This window comes from Natator depressus, chromosome 2 (assembly GCF_965152275.1).
Source record: "Natator depressus isolate rNatDep1 chromosome 2, rNatDep2.hap1, whole genome shotgun sequence".
Taxonomy (NCBI): domain Eukaryota; kingdom Metazoa; phylum Chordata; order Testudines; family Cheloniidae; genus Natator; species Natator depressus.
Window position 1 is genome coordinate 34,202,718 of NC_134235.1, and position 18,385 is coordinate 34,221,102.

At 43.7% G+C, this 18,385-nt stretch overlaps 1 protein-coding gene across 6 annotated transcripts in view; it reads right to left on the bottom strand.

Moving 5' to 3' along the window:
- Window positions 1-18,385, bottom strand: part of ZFPM2 (zinc finger protein, FOG family member 2) — a 439,542-nt gene that overhangs the window by 319,296 nt on the left and 101,861 nt on the right. The gene's annotated exons all lie outside the window — the stretch shown is intronic.

The window sequence follows — 18,385 nt, forward strand, 5'->3', positions numbered from 1 at the left end:
TTTGAAGGGGGTATCCTACCACTCAACTGAATGCCCTAGCCATTGGGTATGGGACAGTCTGATGTGGGTCTCTCTCAGCCTCTCCTGTTGAAGCTGTTCTACTTTGGATAAATAACTACAGAGTCATTGGGCCAGAGAGAAAGAGAGAGACCATGCATGAGAATGACTCTATATGGTGATTAGAGCACTCACCCAGGATCAAGCCCCCTATTCCAATGACTCTAATTATTTAACCAATAGCTTTAACTAGAGAAATTGAGGACACCCCATGTTAGAATATCCCATAGCCCAGGGATACCGCACTCACTTGAGAGGTGGGAGATCTCTGTTCAACTCCCTTTTCCTCATCAGGTGGAGGGATGGGGGGTTTGAACCAGTGTTCTCCCACATCTCAGATGAGTACCCTAACCACTGGACTAAAGTTATAAGGGAGAGTTGCAGCCTTCTGTCTTTCCTCCCCCAGTTGCTTTGTGTGGAATTAGGCTCGCTCAAAGCAAGACTACCAGCAAGTGAGATAAGTGGCCGAACACTTGTCTTCCCTCAGTTTCTGAATTGAGCTGGGGCTTAGGCAGGAGACAGGCATCCGGATGCCAGAGTGGGGCAGCAGCACATGCTCAGAGGCAGAAACACACATGCGTAGGGAACTTTTACTGCAAAAACATAGGTGCCGAGTGAGTTTAGGCACTTAGAAAGTTTGGTGGCACTTGAGAGGAGATCTTGTGAATACCAGAGGCACCTAAGTCCCTTTGTGAATCTAGCCCCAGTGTTCATAACCAAATGTGAATCCAATAAAAGGAAAACGAACACAGCATCATTCAACGTGGCACAAATGATCATGACTCAAAGGATAGGAAAATTGTAAAATGGAATATACTATTTGAAACATATGGGGCAGGGTTTTAAAGTCTCTAACAATACAGGCAAAGAGGCAAACAGTGACAGCTTGCAAATAAACCATTTCAAATGTATAAACATTGTTTCTGAAAATTAAATATCTTACCATAAAATACAGGTTTTCCAATTTTTATTAAACCAACTTTTATTATAAGTAGTTGTAGTATTTCAAAGCAGCCACACAGGCAGACAGTGATTCTCAACCTTGCTCTTTTTATCCATGTTATTCCTATCAATATTAACCTCTTACACAAATTCTTCGACAGTAGAACGACTGAACTTTCTCAGCTAGGAGTGTTACAGTAGCTGTTAGTCACCCTATAATGTATTTTGCAATCAGCTAAACCAACAAAGTATTTTTAACAATGAACAGTTCAGAAATGATAGATCTACTTTCTTGTTCACAACTGCTTATCACAGCATAGATATCATATATGTTTTCCAGGTGCTTCCTATAGTTAGGATACCTTCACAGAAGCCGCTCATGGAAGATAAGGTCATAAAAGAGATGAAAAATGTGTGAGCTTCATACACTCATGGTTTTATCATCAGACAAGATAGCTTTGGGTAAAGGACTGTACCAGTCACAAACATCAAACTACAGCTCATACTAGAGTGAGGGAAGATTAAAAGTTTGGAATTCAGTTTGTGCTCATTCTCCCTCACAGCATAAATGTAAACCTAAATTGTTAACATCCTTATATAGTTGTTCAGAATGAAACATCACTTCTCAGATATATCATTCAATACTGTTAAAAAAAAACTAACAGGTTTGATACAGAGACTCAGGAATATCATTTCTCATATTAGGCTCCAATTCAATAAGGTACATAAGCATGTGTGTAACTTTAAGTATATTATTAGTCCCACTAAAGCCAATGAGACTACTCACATCCTTAAAATTATACACATGCTTAAATACCTTGTTGAACTGGAACCTTAGCAGAAATTACAGACCAGATTTTCAGCTTCTGTAAATCAGTATAGCCAACTACATCAATATATACCTGTTGAGGATCTGGCCCTGGGAATCCAATGGAAGCAGCTTACTCAGTGAAAATAGTGTTACTTTTCTGGGATCCCTGCAGACTGACCTCAGATACTTTGAAGGGAGTTGAAGTTGAAATATGTTATCTGGATTTGCATTGAACTTATTGCTAAATTTTGACAACATATGGATGTTCTAAAATACAGACCATCTGAAGTGGAGATCCTTGTAAAATAATTTTAAAATATAACTTTCTTAGATTCTGCATGCACTTAGAAAATAAAAAAGCAAAAAATGAAAAGCAAAACTCTCTAATGCTGATAGTCATGTAAGTTTTCAGCATATATGGAACATGTATAGTACATCCATATAATGCCAAAAATCCTACTTAAATTTATAATCCGTTTGTTGTATGAGAATACTGACCTTCAAAATGAAGCTATTAAAAATAAATTGAGAATGACGTTTTCATACTTCACCCTATTAGGTTTGGCGACAAGGTAGATAAGACTACAGTGGCTATGATGTTATGCTAAGAAATTCTTTCTTACAAGCCTTGCAAGAAGGAAATATATAACAGAGGTATTCTTTTCCAATGAAGCTGCCATGAAAGTAGGGCAGTGGGATACTGGAGAATTTACAACTATCAGGGCCGGACTCTGACATCACTTATACTGATGTAAGCCATGAGTAACATAAGTGGTGTAAATCTAAAGTATGAGCAGAATCTGGCCCTCAACACAGAACATAAATTATTCCCCTAGCTACACCTACATGAATGAGCTGAGCTCTTCTACATAGGTCAATCTGGTGAATTCTATTTCAAATGTAGTAACCAGTCATCTCAGCATTTTGCTTTTCTGAAACTATTTCTGTTATTGCTTTCTGCACTCTTCTTAACATTCAGTTTGGATAGTGCTGGTCAGGAGTCAGTGTTTAACCTGGACTGAATCCTATTTAGGATAACTTCAGGCTCCTGTTTGCCCTGGACAATCTCTCAATCAGGTTCCTCAACCACAGTATGGCAAATATTGGGGACAATCCACGGTACTTTCTCCTAAAGTGTTTTGTTTTTTTCATTTGAGCAGGGGAGGCAGTGATAATGGGGTGCACATACAAAGGTGAGCACACAGTATTTAAACTACCAATTGCCAGAATCCGCTCACTGACCAGAAAGGCAGATGCAATGTTCTATACCAAAATCATCCTATCAATTTCAGACATTTCTGTCAATTTCAGGTACTACTGTATTGTTAAGGGTTGGGTATGACCTCACTGTGTTCTCAGGTTCATTTAGTCAGTCTAACATTTCTTCTTCTCTATATCTTTGATACTCTATTGGTGACTGTACTGCTTAATTTTCTAATCCATGTGTTTATCTCCATTAGAGAAAACCACCATCTGCACGACTGCATTTTCTGGAGAACTGTGAAAAATGTTACATTACTTAGTACTTTTCCTGTACACAATATCCCTGCCGCCTCTTACTTCCTTTCTCCTATCACTATGAGTTTTGAGTTGGCAGCATTTATATTCAGACCAATTTTCCTGAAGCTGTTCTATGAACACAACAAGAAATATCATCTGAGGAGTCACGGTGAACCTTTTCCTTGTTTACCATTGATTCCTAGGAGCTTTCTAGTCTTCCCATCCTTTCCCCAGTGAACAGCTCCTCCAAAGCTGCAAGAATAATTCCTTAACTTGAGCCCCTATTTTAGGGCTCAATCTTGAAAGGCTCTAAGCACTTGATCCTGATTCAGCAAAGCACTTAGGGCCAGATTTTTAAAGGTACTTAGACACCTAAAGTTGCAGACAGGTACCTAGAGCAATTTTTAAAGGTGATTTCAATGGCAGTTAGGTACGTAGGTGCTTTTAAAAATCCCATTAGGCACGTATCTGCATCTTTAAGGGTCTAAATGCCTTTACAAATCTGGTCCTTAATCAAGTGCTTAACTTTACGCATGTGAGTAACTAAGTCAATAGAATACTCACATGCTTACAGTTAAGCACGTGCGATGTACTTTGTTGAATCAGGGCCCGACCTCTCCGCATCTTGCAGGATCAAGCCTTTTGTTAACAGAATTTCAAATTTTGCCCAGCCATTCCTCCCCTGACGTACAGAAAAATATTAAGGCTTCCCTGTTGTATAAAAATGTGAGCAGTTGGCATTATTAGTTATTCTTTGCATTTTGGTAGCACCTAGGATCCTCAATCATGGACTAGGGCTCTACTGTGCTAGGTACTGAATGTATGCAAAAAGATGGTCCCTGCTTCAAAGAGTTTACAATATAAGTATAATACAAGAGACAACAGGCAGAGAGAGAAAGACTGACAGACCACAAGGAAACAATGGGACAATGGTCTGAGCACACCAGCTGCCTAACCGCTATGCCATGGTTCAGCACATATGGAGTCCCAACGGTAAAGGATTAAGAGAGAGGCTGACTAGTACTTTCCCTATGCTAGCTTCATTCCCATGACGTGGCACAATTTATGTAAGGGCCAGGCAGAATAGCAATTCCTGCTCTCTGGAGCAGTACTGCCAACCCCCAAGCATTCCAAAGTCATGAGTCAGGCTCACACAAATCAGGAATTGTCTTAAAAATCATGAGATTTTTTAAAAATAATAAATTGTGAGTTGTTTTTATTTGCTGTTTTTTTGAGCACTTAGGGTTCATGTTTTCAGGTTTTACTCTTCAACCATTAGGGCTAGAAATGTACCCATAAGAATGGTCATATGGGGTCAGACCAAAGGTCCATCTAGCCCAGTATCCTGTCTTCCGTCAGTGGCCAATGCAAGGTGCTCGAGAGGGAATAAACAGAACAGGTAATCATCAAGTGATCCATTCCCTGTCACCCATTCCCAGCTTCTGGCAAACAGAGACTAGGGATACCATCCCTGCCCATCCTGGCTCATAGCCATTGATGGACATATCCTCCATGAATTTATCTAGTTCTTTTTTGAACCCTTTTATAGTCCTGGCCTTCACAACATCCTCTGGCAAAGAATTCCACAGGTTGACTGTGCGTTGTGTGAAGAAATACTTCCTTTTGTTTGTTTTAAACCTTTTTTTTTTGCTTTAAACTCTTTATTCTTTTTTTTTTTTGAAAGCTGAAATTCTCACATACTCATATGACTCCAGCAGCTGGGGCTTTCAGGGAAGCACAAAATATCATGAGATATCAGATTAAAATTGTAAGAATTGGCAATGCTGTAGGAATGTAGGAAATGCTCCCTACCCTACTCCCTTCATGATAGCACTGATTAGGGATGGGAATAAGCTGTACAAAGGGGCACAGTAGTGGACTGTACCTCTCAGGCACAATCTAGCTCTTAGATTTGTTCGAATCAATAGCTTTAGTGATCATTGAGCAAAGGAATTATGTTATTTAATACTAAGACCAGAAAGTACCATTGTCAAATTCAATGTAAAAAAAATAAAATTAACTTGTATCACATCCACCTGTGATCCCAGGTCACTTCCTATATTAATGTGTTTCTTGGAAAGAATCTTGGAAAGAGAGGGAAAGTGTGATTATAACTGCGTATAAAGAGAGAGTGGTTATGATATTTTAGTTCATTCCTAAATAAATTCCTCACACTTTTAACTAGAGGTTCAAGCTTTCAAGAGATTTCTCAGGTTCTAAAGGACTGCATCCTAAATTCCAGGACTTTAAGCAGTTTTGTGGGGGCCTCACCCATAGGCATCCTAACCAGGTATCTTATCCTTGAGTAGAACAGAGAGATGGGTTCAAATAGGCCCAGGCAAGCCTCAAAGAACACAGTTTTGGGCTGCATGAGCCTTCTCATAGTCTAGATTCACTAAAGCAAGAATTCTGTTATTTTTCTATTTTAAAAATATTAAGTTTTTCTTATGTGAATTCCTCTCTCAGCCACCTTTGCAACTGGTACAGTGAATATGAGTCAGAGAAGAGGAACATCTCAGGCTTTTAAATTTACCATTGCAATAATTTATGATCCTGTACTCTTCCCCTTGTTATACTGTCTTCTCCTAAGACTGTTTTCCACATAACACTCAGTAATAGGTGCCTATTCCTCACAAAGTGCAATTTTAAGTTGTCTTATTGGAAACAGTTTGTTGCTTGTATTTGAATTGTAGCACTCCAGCAACCTCTATACCAAGAAGCAGTTAAATCTCCGTGTAGTGAGGCAGAGTGGCCACCCACTGAGCCAAAGAGGGAAAACCCACTCTCTGAACCTCGGTGGGGGGAGCCAGGTCATGCTTGTCCCTCCCCCCGAGAAGTCAGGAAGTGGGACAGAAAGTATAAAGGGTGGGTCCTGGAGCTCAGTTGTGCTACAGCCATCGAAGAAGACAGACGCCTCCTGCCCACTCCCAAGCTGGGAGACTGCAGTGGACCCCTGCTGAGCTGAAGACTGGTCAGAGCTGCTGGACCAAGGCCCTGAGGTGTCGCTGAGACTGCCACTGGCCTTCTACCCCAAGCAAGCAGAGGGGCCCCACAGATCCAGTTACACCCCGAAGGGAGTGTAGGAAGTGGTCCAGGGGCAGCTGACCATAGACTCGGTCAGCATGTTGCAGCTGAATTCCCCGCTGACCCAGTGGTGGAGTATTCCACCACTGTTAGGGCACTAAGTCGGAGCCCGTTGGAGTTGGGTGGGCTTGGGCCCCCTTACCCTCTGCCACCCCACCCCTGGATTGGCAGCCTCCCCTCTCTAGGCCAAGAGACGTGCATTTGTTGGCTGTCCACCAGAGGTAGGACACCCAACCCCCATGCTGCTCTGCCCAGATCACGGGCCAGAGCCCCTAACTGTTTGGCTGCTCTGCCCTGACTGTAGGCCAGAGCCTTCAACTGTTTGCTGCCCCACCATGACCGATGGCCAGGCCTCATAGACTTGTACCACTCTGCCCTTAAACTGTTCAATGCTCTGCTAATTCCATGACTCTAGGTGACGTTAGGGTTGCCAACTGTCTAATCACACAAACACAAATACCCTTGCCCCACCCCCTGTCCCGCCCCTTCCCCAAGGCCCTGCCCCTTCTCTGAGGCCCCACCCTGCTCACTCCATCCCCCCTCCATCCATCACTTGCTCTCCCCCACCCTCACTCACTTTCACCGGGCTGGAGCAGGAGGTTGGGCTGCACAAGGGGGTGCAGACTCTGGACTGGGGCTGAGGGGTTTGGAGTGTGGGAGGGGGCTCCAGGCTGGAGCAGTGGATTGGGGGGTGGGCAGGGGTGAGGGGTGCAGGCTCTAGGAGAGAGGCTCTTACCTTGGGTGGCTCCCTGGTGGCAGCACAGTAGGGCTACGGCAGGCTCCCTGCCTGCCCTGGCCCCGTGCTGCTCCCAAAAGCGGCCAGCACATCCCTGAGGCCCCATGGGTTCCCAGCCAATGGGAGCTGCAGAGTCAGTGCTCAGGGCGGGGACAGCACGCGGAGACCCCCTGGTCCCCCCAGGGGCTGCAGGAACATGCCAGCTGCTTCTGGGAGCAGCACAGGAGTAGGGTGGGCAGGGAGCCTGCCTTAGCCCCTCGGGACTTTTAGCAGCCTAAAATCTCCAAGTTTGGCTTAGGTAGCCTCCGGGAGATAGAGCCCAGTTCCAGGATGCTCCCTGTGAAACCGGAAGGGTTGGCAACCCTAGGCAATACCCAGTGACGTAGTGAGGTGGAGTGGCCTCCCACTGACCCAGAGGGGGAGGGACCACCACTAACTCACAACACTCCTCCATGAGTTATGTTGCAATGATTATCAGAAAACAAAAACCAGTAGCTGTCTATCATCCTGGGAGTCCATACCAATCCAGTTTGTCTCCCAGATTCCAAGAATGTTCAGAGTATTACTCCTGCAACATCCCGATTAGCTGTTTCAAAAACAGTCAGGACATCTTATGTGTCAAAACAAGTGACAGAATTAGCTGTCACAAGTAAATGGTTCCTTTAGTTCTGTGTCATCCATCATAATCCTTCCAGAGATAATATTTATCCCATCAGGTCATAGATGTGGGACTCCTTTATTTTTTCCAGTGCTTTGAGAGTTATATTATTGCCACCATCCACAGCCACTTATTGGGGTGCTAAGCTTGTGCACAACTGAGTTCTTTGGACTTGGGTTGACAATGAATCCTCATGAAATGTCTCAAAACCTTCACCAGCATCCAAAACCAAGTAGAGAAGACAACATCAGAAGAAAACGGTGGAAGAGATAAAAGGTCCCACCCCCCAAAAAATCAGAAACAGATATACAGCTGTAATACTCTATGCAAGCAAATGGATAAAAGTATGTCACTTGTGTATTTCATATTTTATGGGAGCTTACCTCTAATTCATTTAAAATTCTTACTTTGTGATTACCATGTCAAGTTAAATTTTCACAATTTCTAGGAAAGGGGACAGCACAGTACTTGTGGTGACTAAATAATCCCTTTTGGGTTGTGGTGACTAAATAATCACAGCTGTGATAAAGTTCACAATTTCACTGTTCTTAAGGAGCCCCATATGTACTGACTCAAAAGGCAAGAGTTACTTTATTAAACTGCTTTGTAAACTTTCAAGCAGTTTAAAATGTTACTCTCAGCCCACAGCTCTGCACATTTTAAAGCCATTCTCTGGTTAACTCTATCTGTTTGCTTTTTTAAAATCCAGCTGGCTAGTTAATTGTGAAATTCAGTTTTCTGTTCAATGACACTGCCCTCGCTTCCTGATTATGAGTAGGGTGTGCTTGGCCACGAAGAGCCAAATCCTGATCCCACTGAAATCACTGGGAACTGTGGCATGCATTTCAGTGGGGCCAAGATTTGACCTCTAGAGACAACATCCGGAATAGCAGCAAAAGGAGAATAGAGTAGTTGACAGGCAGTCTCCCAGTTGCTATTCAGAGACCCTTTAGTCTAGTGAAAAAATAACTTCAAACACGTTCTGCTATCTCCTTCCTTTTCTATCAAGAAAAAGGTTGTGGCCCTTCTGAGAGAGATAAAAAGCAATGACAGACAAAGGGGTTAAGGAGGAGGCACATGTTAGTAAGAAAAAAAGCGTCCTTTCATCATGGAAAGAGCCAATTCTAACTAATTTGTGCCCTTCTACAGCTGCCATGAGGGATCTCTTACTTCTCCGGATCCATATGTTGCATCTGATGAAGAAATGGACGATGCTCAGGATCCAGCAAAGCCAGGAAAAGTAGATTGCCTCAGTTGAATGGAATGCCGATAAACTGAAATTAACCCACACTCTGCTGAGTCGAAAGCCTTACTCTGAACCCCCAATCTACACACAAATAAATCAGTCTGATACTGTATTTCTTTACAGGAATGTTACTGAAAAGTGTTATTTTTTCATGGCATGCACAATCTTTTTTGTCCTACGAGATGAACACACATCATCATATATACATGCCCTCTCCTATCTCTGCTTACCAAAAAGAATTAATGTGCCCTTCATTTACTTGGAAAGCCTACATAAAGAAAATGTAACAAATTAAAAATAACTAAAAAAAAATAAAGGAGTACGAGCTCCAGGAAAACAGAAGTATTGCCAGAGAAAGATAATTTCGGGCCTCAGGGGGTGTGGGGTCTGGTGCCAAGCAAAGCTGGGGGCTGTTCAATCACCTCTATCAGTGCTCTATCAGTGTCTACACTCCAGCCAAATCCAGAGAAAACAAGGAGTCAAAGATTCAGGTCAATAAGCTTATAGGCGATTTGCACAAACAGCTCCTCCAGCAAGGTAAAAAACAAAGTCATATTGGCTTTTCTTTTTTATTCCTTCTCTTTGAACTACCTGGTCCAAAACACACCCTGGAAATGTCAGTGTTATATGCAAGAATTTAAAGAGCTGAGCTTCTTAATCCCGTTAAGAAAAAGAACAAAGTTTCCTGTAAAGATCTCCTTATGGAGCTCAAAGTGATTATGGTATAGCTGCCTTATGGTGATCCTGCTTTTAGTTGCTGTAGAATCAGAGGAGGTAAAAATATGTCATTAAAGCCACTACTGAGGAGGAAAGAACCACAATGATTGAAAAAAGTTTCTGAAAAAATAGCTAAACCTACTTTCTGATCCAACGAACACAGCAAACAGCAAGCACGGTTGTTAGACATTAGAGCAAGGTAGAAAAGAAGCAGAGAATATTTACACACAAAATAAAACCACCCACACCAGAAGGTAGAAGGAAATCACAAAAATCAGGGTGTTAAATGTTCGGCGAGTATTATAGATGGTGGTGGTGATAACTTTTCACATACAGTATGAAGGAAAATAACTTAGTGCTGTGTTTATTGACACTTATATGGAGAATCACTCTGCAGCTATTTCCCTGAATCTCAAGCCTGACTGCACAATCAGGTCACATGGTTTAAAGTAAAAAATTCCAGCCCTAAGCTGGCCTGGCAGTCTAGTCGTAAAATGATGTACATGAACAGAAAGCTCAGTTCAAGTTCTAGGCTCATTCTTCACTGTCATAGCCAGAGGATGAGACCATTGTAAAGGTTGCATGCTCATATAGACCCAAGCATTCCCTTCTTGCTGACTCAGGAATAGCATTTTTGAGCTCCAGATGGAACTATATTTCACCTAGCTCTACAGGAAAAGCAGATGCCCTCTGAGGGGCCCCAATCAGGGACCAGAGCCCCATTTTGTCATGCCCTTTGCAAATATGTAGTAAATTCACACAGTATAGCAGTCTCTGGTAGAAGAAACAATAGAACCTACAGTACTAACTTACTGTTCCCTGCTCTAACCATATATCACTGCATCATAAACTGAGTACCTGTAGTAGAAGCTATATCACCATCTGAAGCAGTGTGGCCTTTGGGACCATGAAGCATACACCATCTATAATGGACTCTACCAACCACTGGTTTATGATTGGACCACCCACCTGCTTTGGGTCCTGAAGACCACCAATAGTGTTAAGGGTCCCAGGAATGCCTTCCCAGTCAGTAATGTCTGCAGGTTTGCTATTACAGCATTCATTTGTCAATGTGGCCTCTAGCAATAGGGCAGTGGGATGAGATAGTTTATTGAGGGAACTGCAACAGCACAGCTACAACTAGAAAGCCCCACAAAATGCGGTAGTCAGGTGGGATCAGAGATTGTGTGCCATGGAGGCTCTGAATCTACACCATGAGAGACTCAGTATCAATAGATTCTCCTACTCCTTCACCTAATTATCAGAGATGCCCATCACCTCCCTTTACTTCTTCCCTCTATCTAACATCTCCAAGAATATTCCCACATCTGCTGTCCTGATGATTTTCCCATCCTCCAACGCTAGACAGAGGCCACCATCTACTCTCTGCTACTGCCCCTTCCCTTCTGTACACGTAGCCACCTGAAAATTCCTTAGCCTCATGCACTCGACCCTAGACCTCTAGATACCTCTTCCCTTGAGAGACGTTTCATCATCATACTGCTTCTCGCCCACACAGGGCAAGAGAGATGGGTGTGACAACTTGTTAGATCCCACCCTCAAGAAGTAGAGGAGGCATCAGACCTACAGATCTTTTCCCCATTTCTTTCAGTGTACAAAATCAGTACTATCTAGGAGAACTGGAATGGACTTTGGGAAGACAGAAGAATGTGGATTTCCTGTGGTAAGTGTGTGTGTAGGGGAAAGTCTGGAAGAAAATGCCTGGGCAACTTGTATTTGGTCCCCTTATGTGTATGCATTATGATAGTCTTTAATGAGATGTCCACCCTCGGATGAACTCACACAGGAAAATGATAAAAGACAAAAATACCACATCATGATGGGTAAGCACTTTTCCACAAAGTGATCACTCTATATGTAATCTATCAGTCCTCATCCTCAAAGGAAACCTGTACAATACATTCAAATGACAAGTCTGAGAGCTTAAATTCATAATTTTGCTAGACACTAAAAATCACGGATTGAATAGAGACACAAGCTTTATGGCTTATTATAACAATCTATAACTCACTAACAACACCCCAGCTGTCCTCCCTTCCTTTACTCCCAATGCTTGGAGGGGTGTTAACGAGCTACTTTACCTTAAATGGTCCCTTAAAATATGTATTAACTACTTCTGCTAAACAATCTGTTCCACCTTGTATTTAGCTGTGACATTCTGAGTAATTTTCCCAGAACTGAAGAACCCTGGACTTCAGAAAAGCAGACTTTGACTCCTTCAGGGAACTGATGGGCAGGATTCCCTGGGAAAATAACATGAGGGGGAAAGGAGTCCAGGAGAGCTGGCTGTATTTTAAAGAATCCTTATTGAGGTTACAGGGACAAATCATCCTGATATGCAGAAAGAATACTAAATATGGCAGGCGACCAGCTTGGCTTAACAGTGAAATCCTTGCTGCTCTTAAACACAAAAAAGATGCTTACAAGAAGTTGAAGATTGGACAAATGACCAGAGAGGAGTATAAAAACATTGCTCGGGCATGCAGGAGTGAAATCAGGAAAGCGAAATCACACTTGGAGTTGAAGCTAGCAAGAGATGTTAAGAGTAACAAGAAGGGTTTCTTCAGGTATGTTAGCAACAAGAAGAAAGTGAAGGAAAGTGTGGGCCCCTTACTGAATGAGGGAGGCAACCTAGTGACAGAGGATGTGGAAAAAGCTAATGTACTCAATGCTTTTTTTGCCTCTGTCTTCCCAAACAAGGTCAGCTCCCAGACTACTGCACTGGGCAGCACAGCATGGGGAGGAGGTGACCAGCCCTCTGTGGAGAAAGAAGTGGTTCGGGACTATTTAGAAAAGCTGGAAGAGCACAAGTCCATGGGGCCAGATGCGCTGCATCCGAGAGTGCTAAAGGAGTTGGCAGATGTGATTGCAGAGCCATTGGCCTCTACTTTTGAAAAATCATGGCGATCGGGGGAGGTCCCAGACGACTGGAAAAAGGCTAATGTAGTGCCCATCTTTAAAAAAGGGAAGAAGGAGGATCCTGGGAACTACAGGCCAGTCAGCCTCACCTCAGTCCCTGGAAAAATCATGGAGCAGGTCCTCAAGGAAACAATTCTGAAGCACTTAGAGGAAAGTGATCAGGAACAGTCAGCATGGATTCACCAAGGGCAAGTCATGCCTGACTAATCTAATTGTCTTCTATGACGAGACAACTGGCTCTGTGGATGAGGGGAAAGCAGTGGACGTGTTGTTCCTTGACTTTAGCAAAGCTTTTGACACAGTCTCCCACAGTATTCTTGCCAGCAAGTTAAAGAAGGATGGGCTGGATGAATGGACTATAAGGTGGATAGAAAGTTGGCTAGATTGTCGGGTTCAACAGGTAGTGATCAATGGCTCCATGTCTAGTTGGCAGCCAGCATCAAGTGGAGTGCCCCAAGGGTCGGTCCTCAGGCCGGTTTTGTTCAATATCTTCATTAATGATCTGGAGGATGGTGTGGATTGCACTCTCAGCAAGTTTGCAGATGACACTAAACTAGGAGGAGAGGTAGATACGCTGGAGAGTAGGGATAGGATACAGAGGGCCCTAGACAAATTAGAGGATTGAGCCAAAAGAAATCTAATGAGGTTCAGCAAGGACAAGTGCAGAGTCCTGCACTTAGGATGGAAGAATCCATGCACCGCTACAGACTAGGGACTGAATGGCTCGGCAGCAGCTCTGCAGAAAAGGACCTAGGGGTTACAGTGGACGAGAAGCTGAATATGAGTCAACAGTGTGCCCTTCTTGCCAAGAAGGCCAATGGCATTTTGGGATGTATAAGTAGGGGCATTGCCAGCAGATCGAGGGACATGATTGTTCCCCTCTATTCGACATTGGTGAGGCCTCATCTGGAGTACTGTGTCCAGTTTTGGGCCCCACACTACAACAAGGATGTGGAAAAATTGGAAAACGTCCAGCAGAGGGCAACAAAAATGATTAGGGGACTGGAACACATGACTTATGAGGAGAGGCTGAGGGAACTGGGATTGTTTAGTCTGTGGAAGAGAAGAATGAGGGGGGATTTGATAGCTGCTTTCAACTACCTGGAAGGGGGTTCCAAAGAGGATGGATCTAGACCGTTCTCAGAGGTAGCAGATGGTCTCAAGTTGCAGTGGGGGAGGTTTAGGTTGGATATTAGGAAAAACTTTTTCACTAGGAGGGTGGTGAAGCACTGGAAGGGGTCACCTAGGGACGTGGTGGAATCTCCTTCCTTAGAAGTTTTTAAGGTCAAGCTTGACAAACCCCTGGCTGGGATGATTTAGTTGGGGATTCGTCCCGCTTTGAGCAGGAGGTTGGACTAGATGACCTCCTGAGGTCCCTTCCAACCCTGATATTCTATGACTCTTATGATTCTATGAACCCTGTGTAAGCTCGAAAATTTGTCTCTCTCATCATCAGAAATTGGTCCAATAAAAGATATTACCTCACCCACCTTGTCTCTTTAATGAGATGATCACACTCTATTTTTCCCTCAGGTAGCATGGCCAAGTAAACATTTATGGCACCTGTCCCTTCTACCCCTGTCAGCTCCAGTTTGTCCCCTTTTGCCCCATCCCCTAGTATGACTTCCCTCCCCTTTCTTTGTCTGACCACTTCCGTTTCTATCATCCTTAGCCTGTCCCTGGTTTCTTTCTGTTCTGATCCTCACCCTGCCTGCCTGTCTCCCAATCACTGGCAGCCTGCCTGTCTCCCAGTCTCCTATCACTCAGTTTTACTACCCCGCCTGCCTCAGTCCCCACACTGCCTCTCACCCCTCTGCGTTCGAGTCAGGCTGCTTCCTCTTCCATGCTCTCTATTGTTAGCAAGGACAGCACAAGAGAAATTGTCTCCTTCATCTCAGTTTTTGTGCTAAGTACCACAGCAGCCCCTAGCAATCAGGAAGAGCAATTGCAGGAAAAGTCCTTCTTTGGCCTTGAAGCCTCAGGCTAACAAGCTCCTTGCAGACAGACTCTTCAGATATTTTCACTAACAGCCTTGTAACAATCATTACTGGGCAAGTGCAAATAGCAATTTTCAGAGGCTTAAAGTTTGGACAAATCTGGATGGATTTTCACTACGACAGCAAAGTCACCCCTTTGACACCAGGGCTACCTCCTGCCAAATTTCTAGTCCCTGCTCCAAGAAAGTTCTACAACTTCTCAAAGAAGCAGCTGTAAGATCTTATTCTGTTATCACTGACAAAACATTTTTCTCTGGCTTCATTTTCAAAAAACATCCGAACCATTTTTGTTGAAACTTTCCAAAAAATTTCAGCCTGACATGGAAAAAAATTCAATCAAAATGGCTGAAGTCTGACAAAGTTATTTATAAGCAACTGTGGAGACTTGTAATAAAAATAGTAGAAAACTTTAACTGTAGAGTCTGCTTATAATACATCTGCACTTACACACTGTTCATTTCTTTACTTTGAGTTCTTGATCCTTTGAAATGATCAGGCAGACAAGTACAATTATTGACATTTAGAAACTTTAACTGCTGTTTAAAAATCATATTTTTTTGTTGGGTTTGGGAATTTTCCAGGTGTTTTGTTCTAACAAGCCATTTATGAGTTAGAGGGAAAAGAAAAACTAGACAAAATTCATAATTTGAAAAGTGGAAAGTTGTTTAATGATATGTAACTCAAAATCAGTTTGATTAATTTGCTTCACACTTTTGCAGAACCATTCTCCTTTGCTTTCTATGTCTGGCAATCTTGTGGTCAAACCAATTTTCCAGCCCAGAATTAATGGGTGGACATACAGTATAAATCCAGTTATCCAAATTCCCTTTATACAAAAATTGTAGTTACACAAATGAAGTGTGTCCCCCATGAATCCCTGTGTTAGTTAATCACCAGCTAATACTTTCTCAACTAACCCCTTAGCGATTGTTAGCACCAGTGATGGCTGGCTCAAACAGTTTAAATAATGGCATGGTATTCATCCATTGAGTATAACTGGTGAAATAATGAGCACATTTTGTGAGTCCATTGCACCCTATCACAACCAACTGCTGGAGATTATGGAAATGGAGGGGCTTACAAACCAGCAGATTTACAATGCTGATGAGACTGGGTTGTATTGGCACCCACTCCCATAGAAGACATTGGTCTCTTCTGACAAGCATTGTACCCCAAGCTTCAAAAAGTATTAAGTAAATATCAGCATTACTCCCTTCAGTCCCCATATTTTTATAGCAGTGAAATTGCAGCTCAAAATAGCACTTCTGTTATCTGAATGCTTGGTTGTCCAAAAGTTTTGGATATCTCCCACACCATTTGGCCAAATGGGAGTAGGACTTTATCAGGGAAGCTGGTTGCAAGGATGCCACCTCTCCATAAAACAGCCAGATAGAGCCTGACAGAAAACTCCCTCCTGCCAAATACCTTAAGTAGCCAAGTTGTTAATACCCATGTGTTCCATCTCAGTCAAGACAATAACATGGGAACTCAGTCCTGCCCCTTTCCAATGATTTGTTAATTTTAGTGCCTATTTGGGATAATTAAAACTTCTGGGCCCAGTTCTTCCTTCCCTGTACATGGTTGGGAAGGGATTAAAAAGTAAACACTCTATACATAACACAGCACAGAAGGGGGTAAACACCAGCTCTGCTACATGCTCTATCTGGGTCCTCACTAGAACCCTTCCCTGTTCCCTTTTATCTTCTCTCTGCGGGAACTTGGAAGGGGGAAAAGGGGTGAAAAGGGTTACCTCTGGTGCTACTCACTGTCTGTGGCACGCTCCCCTTGCAACAGGTTATTAACTCACTGTGCTAGCACCTATGGTGGTGAGCAGGCAGAAATAACCAAAGGCAGTATGGATGGCTGCATCAAAAGCCATGATGTCATCTTGGAAGAAAGATTCCTGGATCTACCCATTTGTTTTCTACTTTCCATGCAGACCTACAGGATGTGTGTGTTTTGCAGTTCTCCAGTACTGCCAAATCCAAGCATTCAAAAATCACGAGTCAGGCCATCAAAGAAATGCATTTAGATTCTTCTTCTTTCTCTCTGGTTTCTGAGCCTTTAGGGTACACTCACTTCACATTTTCAAGCTTTCCTCCACACCCAGGAAGGGTAGAAAATGAAAAAAAAATCATGTAATCTCTAGATTTCAGCATCTGAGGTTTTAAGAAAAACACCAAATAGCATGAGACTCATGACAAAATCATGACAATTAGCAACACTGGACCTCATTCAATAATGTCACAAACCCTTCCACTGGGAGGAGGGTGAAAAGGAAACTCTGTGAGATGAAACTCATTTACTTCCCAGGTGAGTTTTTCCCTCCTGTCTTTTGTCCACAGAAGGGGAACATGTGGCCTCATGCCAACAGTACTAAATTTCTGAGATACAAAACAACTCAACCATAGCTGAGCCATTTAAATGCCTTCATACCAGTGGTTTTCAAACTTTTTTTCTGGAGATGCAGTTGAAGAAATGTTGATGCCCAGGACCCAGTGGAGCTGGGGATGAGGGATTTGGGGTGCGGGAGGGGCTCAAGGCTGGGGCAGAGAATTGGGTTTAGGGCTGGGGCTGGAAATGTGGGGTTCAGGGTGTGGGAGCGGGCTCTGGGCTGGGGATTGGGGTGTGGGAGGGGGTCAGGACTTTGGGCTGGGGGTGCAGGCTCTGGGGTGGGGCTGGGGATGAGGGGTTTGGGGTGCAGGAGGGGGCTCCGGGTTTGGGGTGGCTCAGGGCTGGGGCAGGGGCTTGGGGAGTGGGCTTACCTTGGGCGGCTGCCAGTCAGTGGCGCAGCGGGGGTGCTAAGGCAGGCTTCCTGTCTGTTCTGGCACCATGGACCGTGCTGCACCCCAGAAACGGCCAGCAGCAGGTCCGGCTCCTAGACAGAGGTATGCAAGCGGCTCTGCGCGATTCCCGCCTGTAGGCACTGCCCCCACCCAGCTCCCATTGGCCAGGAACTGCCCAATGGGAGTGTGGAGCTGGTGCTCAGGACAGGGGCAGTGCACAGAGCCCCGTGGCCCCCCTGCCTAGGAGCCAGACCTCCTGCTGGTTGCTTCTGGGGTGCAGCGCGGTATCAGAACAGCTAGGGACTGGCCTGCCTTTTAACGGCCCGGTCGGCGCTGCTGACCAGAGCCACCGCTTCCTAGTGCCTTACATTCCATGACCCTGTACTGGGTCACGACCCGCAGTTTGAAAACCACTGCCTTCATACTCTCCTATTCCATGCTTTTCCAGAATAGGTTCTCTGTTTATTTCAAACTGGGACTTTTCTGTTACACTGCCTCATTTGGAAAGAAATTAAGAATTTTATGTGCCCTGTTATCCTTAGAAATTTTCTTTTAAATTTTTTTCCCTTTAGGAGTTGCAGTGGATAGGCTTAAAGCTTCTTTTATAACTACTACTATACATATCACCTGGAGAAAGGAGCATCAAGAATCAAATGGCATTCACTTTGAAGAATCAACAAATATATTTAGAACTTCCAGTTTCATACCTAAACTTAAGTCACCTGTTTTACTGCCTGATCTAGTTACACAGAATCACCTTAACTTCAACTTTTCACTTAAATGTTTCAGTAGATGCCTTTTTAAAGACATAGTAACAGCAAGGTTATCCAAGTGTTGTATACTTCTGCGGAATGTTTAGTGAAACTCAACTGCACCCTGACTGAACCAGTCATCTTTGGTCAAGGAGTGTG